At 40.8% G+C, this 12,265-nt stretch overlaps 1 long non-coding RNA gene across 2 annotated transcripts; it reads left to right on the top strand.

Annotated features, from left to right (window-relative positions):
• Positions 1 to 459: 459 nt before the first annotated feature.
• Positions 460 to 8,817, top strand: LOC108962102 (uncharacterized). Of its 2 annotated transcripts, XR_003945268.2 has the most exons (5): positions 460 to 575; positions 746 to 879; positions 2,975 to 3,169; positions 4,114 to 4,285; positions 7,776 to 8,817. It is a non-coding gene; the product is annotated as an uncharacterized LOC108962102 (long non-coding RNA). The 2 variants fall into 2 exon arrangements; XR_001990622.3 differs by lacking the exons at positions 4,114 to 4,285; positions 7,776 to 8,817 and having other exon boundaries at positions 2,975 to 4,086.
• Positions 8,818 to 12,265: the final 3,448 nt, after the last annotated feature.

Genomic DNA, 12,265 nt, shown 5'->3' with positions numbered 1-12,265 from the left:
ACAAAATCCTTGAGCTAAAGACACAGCTGCCTTCACTCTGCCCCCCAGACTGCCCCTACTGAATTCCTTGCCACATGATGCATTACACAGACCCTTCTCCCCTTCACTCCTTTGCTCTTTCCACAGTGGTAATAGATTTTGGAGAAAGAGAGGCACAACAGCAAATTCTGCTGCATTTTTACCCAACCCAGCTAAGAAAAGCAAACACAGCAGGGAAGCACAGAGGTTCATTCAGAGTGCTCCTCGGTTTTTGCTTGCAGCAAAAGATTTTGCTAGGCCTTACTTTGCATGTGTTTGAAGGCACGGAAGCGTATGAAGTGGCAGGCTTGTCAAAAAAGAAAGCTGGGTCTTTTCTCCCTTGCATTTAAATCCCAATAATGTCCTTAGACTGCATTACTTATACATATATATATATATATATATATATATATATATGTATGTGTGTGTGTGTGTGTGTGAGTGTGTGTATACACAAATAATGCTGACTGCTTCTTATTCTGCTTCAGTGCAGCGAGCACATTTCAGCTAACACACCTTTGTGCCACCTTTTCACCTGTGTCTCTCTTATTCTACAGGTGAGTCCCAAGAGGACAGGACAGGCAGGTAACCCGCAGACATTTCTGCCACTAAACTCCTCCAACACCTTCTCCAAGCCCAGACCCTCATGAAAATTTGCCTCTGGAAAGGGGAAAAAATTCATCCCCTCCTCTTTTTTTTTGCGGGTCGGACTCCCCGGCCTGCACAGCCCCCCGAGCTGGCGGCTCAGCCGCTGTGTGAGACATCCGACGGCCCCGGGAGCAGCCGAGGGGCACGAAGCACAGCGGAGGACATCCATGTGCTCCTGCCTCCCTTTGCCAGCACCCTGACGGTCACTTCAAGGTAGGGATGTTTCTGTCGCCTGGATTTGGCATCTGTCCCAGCGGGAAAGCCTCCGCTGGCCACAGCCGCCTGGCAGGCAGCGTCCGACGGCACCGCGGGGACTGAGGCGCCATCGTGTGTCGGCCGCGGGACACGGGGACACGGGGACACCGGGACACCGAGACACGGGGACACGAGGACACGAGGACAGGCCAATGCAAGGCGGTGGAGCGAGTGTCGGGCCGGGTCTGAGTGCTGGGAGGGAATGAGGTGCCGGGCTCCGCAGGAGGGAAGGGCAGAGCCCCGTCTGAGCGGCAGCAGGGACAGACCCCGCAGAGGGGTCTCTGGCTGCAGGCAGGCTGTCCCGTCTGAGTGGCAAGCACTGTGGGAACCCAGGAAATTCCTCTGGCTGCCTTGGAGGGCTCGAGACCCTGTCAGAGACCTTGGCACAGTGCCCAAGACCCCTGTGCCTTTGATTTAGTCCTTGGAAAAAACAATTACCAACCTTTATATGAAGGATTACAAGCCACGAAAGTTTAAGTGGAATGATAGTGAATGTGTCACAGGGTGAAAATAGATTTTGGGGTTTTTAGAATGGGGTTTCTGGGGGCAAGATGGAGGAGTCTGGGCGTGTCCAGCCTTTCTCCTTCTTCTTCTTCTTGGCCTCCATCTTCTGCTGTGACATTGGCACTTTTAGACTGGTTTAGAGTAGAAGCTCACTAACATAGGTGATAGGTATTGGAAAGTTGCCGGGGTCTCTCTCTCTAGTTGGTCAGAGTGACCCCGAGAAAAGTTCGAAAGTTTCTTTTCCCAGCCCGGTGCTTGAAGAAGGAGTCAGGGCTCTTCATTTTTTCGGTCTCAAGGTTGTTTATTTCATCTTGTCTATAAAATTCTTTTTCCCTGTCCAGCCGAGATCCGTTTGGCAGGACAGTCAGAGGCACTCTGCCCACCCCCAGGGTGGTGTTATCTTTATATACTATAAACTATGTGTACAATATTTACAATCATTCTCCAATACCTATCATCTACACTAGACAGTGAGTTTCTACTCTAGACCAATCTAAAAGTGCCAACATCACCAGACAAGATGGAGGTAGAGAAGAAGAAGAAAGGCTAGACACGCCCAAATCCCTCCATCTTGTCACCAGAAACTCCTATACCAAAAATCCTAAAACCTACATTTACACTCTGTGAGTATTTTATTTCTATATTATCTAAACTGCCGTGGCTTTTATCTCTTCATGTAAAGGTGTTAAGTTGTTCCATGGTTCGTACTCGAACCCACTGGTGTTCTGGGCTGTGTGCCAGGGTCTCTGAGCCCCCTGGCAAGGGTCCCAGGAAACTCCAGACTCCCAGAGGTATGTCCTGAGTTCCGACAGAAAGTAATTTCAAACATTGCGTATGTAGTTTTTAGTGTGAAGACATAACACCACCCAGGGTCAGGCAGAGTGCCTCTGACTCTCTTACGGAGTGGACCTCGGCAGGACAGGAGAAAGAATTTTATAGATAAGATACAATAAACAGCCTTGAGATCGAGAAATGAAGAGCTCTGACTCTTTCTTCAAGTGCTGGGCTGGGAAAAGAGACTTTTTACCTTTTCTTGGGGTCACTCTGACCAACTAGAGACCCCAAGAATGCACTTTTCCCATTTCCCAAAGACCAGGCCAAAGAGAGGAGCACGACTAAAATGCTTGACTGAAGATGGAGCCAGGGGAAGTGCAGGGATGGGGACAGAGATTTTGCTGTGAGGAGGGCTAATGTTCTGAAAACAGTTCCATCTTTTCACTCAACCCAAAAATATGGCCCAGGAGATGAACACAGATGTGGGTACCCCATGGAGGTGACAGGCTACTGTGCTCCATACTCCCTGTGATCTCTAGCACACGTATGGATGCTCCATCAGGAGAGCTCTGGGGCACCTCTGCAGTGCCCAGGATCTGCACTGTCCCATATCCAGCAAGGTCTTAAGTGCAACAATGCCAGAAGCCAGGTATAAGGAACATTTTCACTGGAGAGCATTTCTTTCCACCTCTTGCACTTGTTTGGTTCTGTTTTGTTAGGTTTTGTTTTCTCAAAAACTGTTTTTGCTCAGCAGTTTTCTTTTTTTTTTTTTCAGATCACAAGCATCTGCACAAGATTCAAGGTAGAGGTGTACTGGGGTCTTCAGTGGTGGTACAAGAAAGGAGGAATTGAAGAAGAGGGATAGCAGAGTCAAAAGCTACACAGGAAACTAATCATCCTCCAATTGGCATTTCTCCTCAGAACTCTGAAAAGTGCTTGGGGAGAAAAGAGCAGCACAGAGGAGCAAAAGGTACACTGTTAACCAGTCCATGTACACTTCTGGTCCTAAAGAACTGAGAAAAGTCCTCCTTGGAGCATGGAATTAAATGTCCGTTAAATGAAAAAACATTGTAGGGACCAAAAAAAAAATGCAGAAAATAAGAAACTTAGGAGCACAGAAATATCTATAGGAGGAAAAAGTTAAAAATGAAAGGGTAAATACTATCCCAGAGCAAAGGTGAAGGCTTATTTTAACATGGCTGAAAATGCTTTTTTTTTTTACAACATCACTCTCTCATTTTCACAAGTGATCTCAGAAAACCACTTCTTTAATGCCACTAACCTTTGGATGAGTTTGTCTCCTACACCCCTCCAAGGGAAGGCCAAAGCAGGTTTGGGAAAGAATGAACAAAAGTACATAGAAGGTGAAAGAGTATATTTATAATAAACTGATCCTGAGCATCTACTTCCTATGCATTTAAATGCTTCTCAGGAGAGTTCATGACATACAGCTTTCTTCTGTTCTGTATTTTCAAACATCTATGGCACTAAACACTTTGTCAAACATCAATTAATCAGAACTCCATGAGGGGATTTGGGGAACTTATTACCTCAATAAATAGTACAGGACTTATTTGTACCAAGTATACAATAAAAATGTACATAATTTTATAATGTCCCAGAATTATCTGCAATCTAAGTAAATGTCTGCTTGCCTCCAGCTGAACTGACTATTGAATATAAAGTTCACTTGAAATTCTGTATGTTTTTGACTCTTAGGAGAGGGTTTCTCCTTTCCTAACGTTAATGGCTGATAAAATAGAACAATAAATCCACATTTCTTAATAAGTGAACGTGCATTTAGCCTTGTTCCAAAACATAATTTCCATTATTATGTGATTCTCTGGTTATGATTATCATGAGTTTCTGCTTTGAAATATATGAAATTCATTTCATGATTCTGTGTTTGGAAAGAAATAAAAGAAAAAAGGCAGCTGGAAGAAGTTAAGAAGCCCAGATGGGTCTTCTTCTTGATGCTTCCCTCACTAGCCAGCACTCCTACCCTTTCCCAGAATGGCACCAACCAACCAAATGCCTGAAGCCTCAGACCTACACCCAGATCTGCTGACCACAAACGTGAAAAAATGTGAGTAAAGGCAGTTTCACTTCAATGGTGGCAAAGAGACCATAAGTGGTCAGGGATCAGACTGCTTACATCTAAAGCATGCAGCAGAGATTCAGGTATCAAACCTTAGGGATGATGCTTTGGAAATTGTAGCTCCAGCCAGATTCCTTGCGTGGTGATGCAGGAAAGGGTTCAGTGCTTTTCCATCAACCCAGCAGGTGCACGGATTCTGCCTTGGTTCATTGTGCTGGGCTCTAATGGCCCATATCAGTGTTTCATAAAACAGGTGCTGAGCTCATCCCTGAGTGGAAAAATATTATTTGCAGTCATAAATCTCTAACTACTTATTGATGGAATCAGCACAGTCGTTGTGAACTCCTTACAACTTTACATGGTATGGTATAAACTTTTATTTTATTATACACTTTCAAGAGAATGCATTTTCTTCTTGGAGTCACTGATGATAAAACTCCTGCTAAAAGTAGAGAGGGGTAGTAGCTCTGGCTTAGCTCCATCATCAGGTCTGAAAAATTAATTAACATTTTTATTTGCTCTTCTCACTCCATACTGTAGCAATTTTGAGCAAGCAGATCCAAACACATGGTTTTAATGCAAGTGCTAGGGAAAGAGTAAGGAGGCAACTCAGTCATAACTCAAGGGAATGTTTGTCACCTATAAAATGGATGTCAGGGAATAAAAATAGAAAGAGTGATAAAATAAATGAAATATGTGACAATGGGTGCCAGCATTGCAGACAAAGCAATGAAGGCAGTGCTTTGCCATAAGTCTAGTGTGAAGCAAAGATCATAGAGGTTGACTGTGGGTCTTGAACAGCACCCTAAGTAAGAGGCACAGACCAAGTGACTAAATAGGTTAGCACTGAAGTCAAAAATAGCTTAATTTTGCTAGATTTTTCAAACTGATGAAGCATTAAATGATTATTTGTCATATTTGCACACTCCTGAAGCCTCTTGTAGTTTTGCCATCTGCTTTTTATTTGAAAATCTCAAGTTTATGGATCATATCACCTAGAAGAGTGTAAGAATAGCTGTTACAATGTCTGATTTTTTCCCCTTTCCATGTTCCCCTGCATAGCAAGTGGAACAATAAATACAAAGAAGCTGAGGTGATGATTGATTTGTCATCAAAATATGTCAGTAACTATCTGGGAGCTCATGAAGGTTTTTGCTTTACATCCTGAGGTCTGTGAAGCTCTCTGATTTCAGAGGGCATTTTAGAGGCCACTTAGAGGGAACAGTCTTTATGAGAGAAATGCTGCAGGAACCAGCTTGCAACACGCTCAGGAGTGAGCTGGCTTGCTGAAATCCCCTGCCAGCTCAGTGTGTGACAGCACAGGTAGAGCCCTGCATGTGCCTTCCTCTGTGCAGATATGTGTGTGCATAAGATGTGCTCATCAGTGTGTTCTAACTGTCAGAGGAAACAAAATTATAGCAGCTGGTAGGAGATGGCACTTTTATAACAGCTTGCTAATGTTTCCATAGCTTATCACCAAGCATTTCAGAACAGTGGTCTTGCCAGTAAGTGCCATTTCTGCTTGTTCAGTTCAGTTTAATAGCTTAATAATGCATAATTTGAGTTCTTCGGTACTGGTAGTGAAAGGACGCTACACTCCATTAAGTCCAGGATATTTGTTTTCAGAAAAACGAATGAGTGCACAATTTTCTGGGAGCACTAATAGACTTAAATGGGTTTCAAAAAGCCTTTTACAATTACAGAATAAGACTCAGCTATGGGTCACATGCTCAGCCCCCAGGTTGCATCCAGAATGCAGTCTGTCATTGACTTGTTCTGCACTAAAGGAACTCTGTGGATCTTGCTGGGAGTGTCCCTGATTCATTGAGCTATGAATGGGATCAGAGTCAGGCTTCTTATTTTTAGAATGGGCAGTACTCTTTATATAAAGATATATGATTTTGAAACAAGGTAATTCAGCATTATATTGATGATTTGGAAGGCTACCTCTAGATGTTCCCCTCCCCCTGCACCCCCCCGAAATTCTGGCATAGTCTGATTCATCCACACCAAGGGATGTTGGTCTCAGGATGCTTTAAAGTTCTTTCACTGACTGGTAGGTTTTGTGTTCAGACTTTTGACACCCTCTCCTCCAGAGCTCATGTGTGATGGACTGTAATATGATGTAACACCTTTCCTGCTGCTTCCTCTGGCCTCAGAACCATTGATTAGGTGGCTACTGGGCTATAGAGGTACCCACATGGAGTGATGGATATTTGGAGCTTGTTCAGCATTTTTCATGTCTGTGGAACATCACACCCTGCACTTCAGACATCTTAGTTCATGAGTCTTCAACACAAATATCCACTCAGCAATGTACAGTACAGGAGACAGTATTTTCTAATATCTGATTAACATTTTTTTTTTTTGTCTGGCTGTAACATCTCAAGCCTTTCAAACTAGGATTCTACTTTGGTGTTAGAACAAAATTGCTGAGAATAAAAAGAGGAAAACTGGTCCAAGAGACCTGACACACACAATACATCCAGTGTGGCAATGCACAAGGCTTGTCTGTCTTTCTTTCATGTCACTGGAGGGAAAGGGAGGTTGGGATATTTTCAGGTGCTCAAGCATGGCAACTTCTTTTCCTTCTGATCAGGTTGGTTCATCACTTCTCTCTCCAACATCCCTCAGTCTGATACTTTGATCATCCCTGGTTCAGGTTCCCACTTGCTAAATATAATGTATTCTCTTGAGGAGATGGGATTCTTTTCTCCCAGAATGCCTGGTGAAAATGCCTAAATGAATTCCTGACTGTGTCTTGCTTCAATTTGAACTTGTTTCTCCATTGGTACTAGTGCTAGTAAATGTTATTTGGAAAATCTACCCGTTTTGTACCCAAGTCACTCATCTCATCTCATGTCTAAATGAGAAACAGATAAAATTCATGGGCCTTTATGCTGAACTAATGCTTGGCATATAAACTATAAAGTATTAAAATACATAAACAATAGTAAAAAAACCTAATATATTTCACATTTCACTTTTTATCACATCTCATTTTCACTCATCACATGCATTTGGAAAACTGTACTGCAGCAATATTTTCCTTTTCAATTTAGTTTTTATTGACTTCTTTTCTTTTTTCAATCCCACTCCCATAAATATGACAAGATGAGTTATGTATGGATGATTCATTTATCTTGCTGACAGCTAGCCAGTCCAATGAATTAGAAACAATCACAGCCCCATGACATCTATTTATACTTCTCCTCTGGTTTTGCTATGTTTAAGAGGAAAGTACAGTCTTAATCAGCAAGGATGCATTTAAAGGATGCATTTAAATAAAATTATATATATATATATGTATGTATGTATGTATAAGGGCTTCCAGTTGAGTTCAAATATCTCTTTTAATTTTGTAATCAGGCTGAAGAGACGTGATTTTCTGCAAGGGGTAGCAATATTCAATTGAAAGTCACAGTTATGATATAGTATAATTATTAAATTTCTTATTTCTGGTTATTTCTCTCTCTAGCTGCAGTTTCTTCATATGTGATAATGCCTGTATTTGAGCACCATAGACTACTTCACCCAGAAAAAGGTTTTTTCCCTACAACCACTTTTCCCTTCAGAGTTCAGTTTACATTGCTCTCCACAGAGGACCTTTGAGCCCCCTCAGCTCTTAGGACTCTTGACCTGGATTCAACCTCTGTCATACCCATCTCTATGGGTGATGCTAAAGAGTTTCCTAAGCACAGTTTCCAAGGTCAGATGGAAAGCAGAATTTGAATCCATATTCCATAACACTTCCAACTGCAGGGGAAGTCCTAAATAGCTTCTTTCATCACCAGCCACACTGAGGACAAGGATGTGACTTCTTGTTCACAAGAATGCTTCTGTTGTGAGAACCCTTCCGTGTTCAAGGACTTCCTTTGAGAAACAGGAATTACAAGTTTGTGTCTGCGGTTTCTATATGAAGATGATCGCTAGAAACTAGAAACGTCGCTGAGCTTGAGCGTGAACAGGAGGGTCTGCCTCTCATTGCTTTACCAGCAGGTGACCCTCACAGGGCAACACTTCTCTCTACTTTGAGAAGTACTTGCTAAAAGAGAGGGTTCTGAAATGCCCAGGAACTTTGTTACTTTTATGTCCTCCTGCCACTTTTTGCACTGAGCACACTGATCACATATTGTCTCTGCTCTAGCTGAGACCCAGAAGGGGAATCATTCTGCTGTGTTTAGTTACACATTCATACACATGGAGTTAGTCCTACCAAAGCTTACATTTGCAGCTGGCAAAAAAGCCATATAACTTATTATTTTATCTTGCCTCCAGTCTTTGGTGAATGCTTGTGAATGCCATGGAACAGGGAGAGAGAAGCAGCAAGCGTTTCTCACAGCGGCTTGTGAGAAATTTTAGAGAGTTAGAAAGGTGTGATAACCTGATGACTATAAGCAATTTACAGGTGCTGTTTTTCTACTTTGTTTTTCTGTTCCTCTCAAGGACAGTGTGTGAGAAAGATGTTTCTGTTAGCCAGTAGAATAGAATCTATTGTACCTCTCTATAAAAACCACGTGGTTCTTTTGAATAAAGTTCTTCTTTGCCTTTGCTACGATCCTGCCTCTCGCCTGTTCCTGCCCCAACCCCGGTGCATGAGTGACAAATGCTGTCATTGACATCAAGGTCATTGTGCCCTTTTAAGTACCATTGTCATTTTTGCCAGGAGGACTCAATGTCAACTTCATAGAGAATTCTCTGAGATTGGGTTTAATCCAGGTCACCAGCACAAAAAAAAAAAAAAAAAAAAAAAAAAAAAAAAAAAAAAAAATTCACCCACTTCTGGGTAAAATAATGCAAACTGTACAACAATACAATTGAAGAGGAGGAATCAGGAGGAAAACTGAAAGATTGTTCCAAATCTGCACATGCTTTAAACTTAATAAAACACCGAGTGCCAACAAAATATCTTGTGGTTGTGAACAGATCAAAAGTTCAAGGCTAGGAGCCACAAAATTATCAAGATTCACAGATATGTTTTGCATGGCTGCTAAACCTCAAAATAATTTGTATTGAATATCTTTGCTAATAATCTAAAGCAGATGTTGGAAATCAGAGGCTAAATCAAGTAATCCTGGATACCAAAAGTTTATCCAAAAGTCCTATTTATGGCACATCACTGTTTTGTTGGTTTTTATTTCAGTAGTAATTGAAACATGTGGTTTAGAACCCTAACTGACAAAACCTCACATTTCAGTAACTGCTCTGTGTTTATCTCAATGTACATATGAGCATGCCTGCTTGGAAGATTTCTGGCTTTCATATACCCATTTGAAAACTGTTACCAATTTTGGCAAACATCCATTTAAAAGCAAATACAAAATTTAAAGGCAAGTTGCTCATAATTAGTCACGTTATAATTTACATTGCGACATGCTCTGGCAGCTTGCTTGGGGGGTTGTGGGATGCAGTCATAGAATGAGCCCTAAAAGGGATTTTATTAGGGGAGAACAGGCCCAGCTCTGGGAAAACATTTGTTCACTTGCTTCAGCCTGTCTTTAGTCATGATGGTCCCTACATATATTCTTAGAGGAGCATTTCCAAAATTTGGGCTGAATGAGTTAAAGGGAGAATTTCAGGGGCTTTGCTATGTTGTGAAACTCAACGTGGGTTTTAAAAACAGGTACAGCCCAATTAAAGGATTTATTTTTTTAAAGTCTGAGTACCCTGTCATTTAAATGGAACTTGCAAATAGTACCTGCAGAAACACCATCTGGCAACTTTCACAGTATTAACGTGCCTAAGCCTTCATGAAACTTGGAAGAAAAAGTTGGAAACTGATTTCTAGCAAAATGCAAAGAGTATAGGAATATATAGAAAATTACATTTCTTTATAAACTTCAGTGAAGAAAAAAACAGGCTTCATTGTAACAGTGGGGCAAACAAGTTCTATTGACAAAAACCTAATAAATAACCTCTTAAAATAATTAAAAGTTTTAAAATGCGTATTAGCAATAGTGAGTAAGTCCCAGGCTCTTTTATCTGTCTGTCTTACAAATCAGGACCATATTTGAGAAGACAAGGCTTGAAATTTTGACCTAAATAATTTGTTTGTGCTGAAATTTTTTGGAGTCTGAAATACAGGTCCTGCATTTTTGCCAAAGCTTATCTCCATGATTTGTTCTACTTCAGCATAAAAGAAGATACACAGAGATACACAATCCAGTTACCTACAGTGAGTTTCTTCAAGTCTTATAGAAAAATGGCACTGAGAAAACGTAGTCCTGTCTTCTCACACATCAGGCTCTGTGCATAACAAAACCCTCATGTAGACAGGGGTCATGTCCTTCTTTTGCCTCAATTTTTAGGTCTCCTCAGCCTGGGAGGCTCAGCCTAACCTCTGCACCTTGAAGCTGTATCCCAGCTCCCTACCATTAGGCAAAAATTGCAGCATTTGTGCACAAAAATTGCAGCATTTGAGCCCAAAAACTGTTCCCAGGGGAGACAGCAGTGACCAGACCTTGTCACTGCTGTCTTTATTCCTGTCCCCATTTCTCTTTGTGGTTGGCTGCTGCCTTGCTCCAGCCAGCTGTCCAAAGGTCCTGGGAATTTACACTGTCAGGAAATGCATAAGGCTTTCCTCTTCAGTGTTGAATCTGACCCACATATTAACCTTATTATTCCTACATTTGCATGACAATGAGCAGTTTGCTAGGGAAAAAAAAAAAAAAAGAAAGAGCAAGCCAACAATAAAATCTGAAATCTGTATAAAAACCTCAGGAATGACTGTAAATCTGATGACTGCAGTATGAGGACTATTGCTCTTCTCCTTTAAGGCTCCACCACAGAAACAGCTGAGAAACACAGGAGGTAGGGAGAAATTGTAAACATCAGGAAAAATTTGAGAAATAGGCAAATTATCCCAGCACAGATACAATGGAATTTACAGGTCTTTTTTTTTTTCCTTGTTCAAAAGCAAGAAACTGAAACATTTTTTTCAGCACTTGCACCATGTTTTATACTAAACTGCAATTCCAAAGATTTGCAAACTGTATGCACTGAGTAATTAATTTCCTGGATAGCTCTGTTTAAATATTTTTTAAATAATATTACATTCTTTATAAATAATTTTTTAAATAAAAAATATTTTTTACAAAGTTAATTATTCCACGAGGAAATTTTTAAAATTATGAATATGTTAATTGGACATGAAACTTTCAGAATTGCACTTCCACGTAAATCATTTTACTTTATATGTTATTCAGCACAGTGGCTGAAGGAGCTGTGATGTAAGTATTAAGAGGACAGCTGCAGGTTGTCCTTTCATCATATTATTCAGATGAGCTCATTTTTCATCCAGAAATCACTCAGAGTGATAAAAATCTTCCAAAATCTGTGTTCAAAACAAGTCCAGCAGTATTCTGTGATAGAAACACCTCCACAACAGAGCAAGTAGTTACAAATATCTCTTGTGAGAACCTTCAAAAAACAGAGTTCCCCACAAAGATATTGCTGACTGGGTTTCTGGAGTCTGACTGGGCTTTTAGGTTAACTGCAAATAATTCCAGTCCCATCTACTGAGTTGTTCTAACTTAGCAATAGATCATACATTTAGAGAAAATACAGAGAAAATATACAACACTTGTCTTCTTCACCTACTTGAACTGTAAGTTTTTCAGAGAAGAGACATTTTCTTTATGATTTTATGATAAAAAGGGCAGTTAGAATCTTGAAATAATAAATAGAAATAATTAATGAAAAAATGTCAAAAAGTCCTGAGGCTCACTGAGCCAAAAGTCTTTTATATTTAAGAACAGAATTTCAATAAATTTACTTTACTTTAGACTGTTATAACAGACACCTACAGCAACAGGGACAAAATCATTCTGCCTTTTCCAGAACTTACCACAGATATTCCAGCTAGGACACATTCTGGATTTCTATGAAGAAGTTCACACATCTTGGCAGTACATTTGTGATCTATCTTTGAGGAATACTTCAGAACACTAAAAGGGACATGTTAAAGAG

Source organism: Serinus canaria, chromosome 2 (genome assembly GCF_022539315.1).
Source record: "Serinus canaria isolate serCan28SL12 chromosome 2, serCan2020, whole genome shotgun sequence".
In the NCBI taxonomy this organism is placed as follows: domain Eukaryota; kingdom Metazoa; phylum Chordata; class Aves; order Passeriformes; family Fringillidae; genus Serinus; species Serinus canaria.
This window is presented reverse-complemented; position numbering and strand designations above follow the sequence as displayed.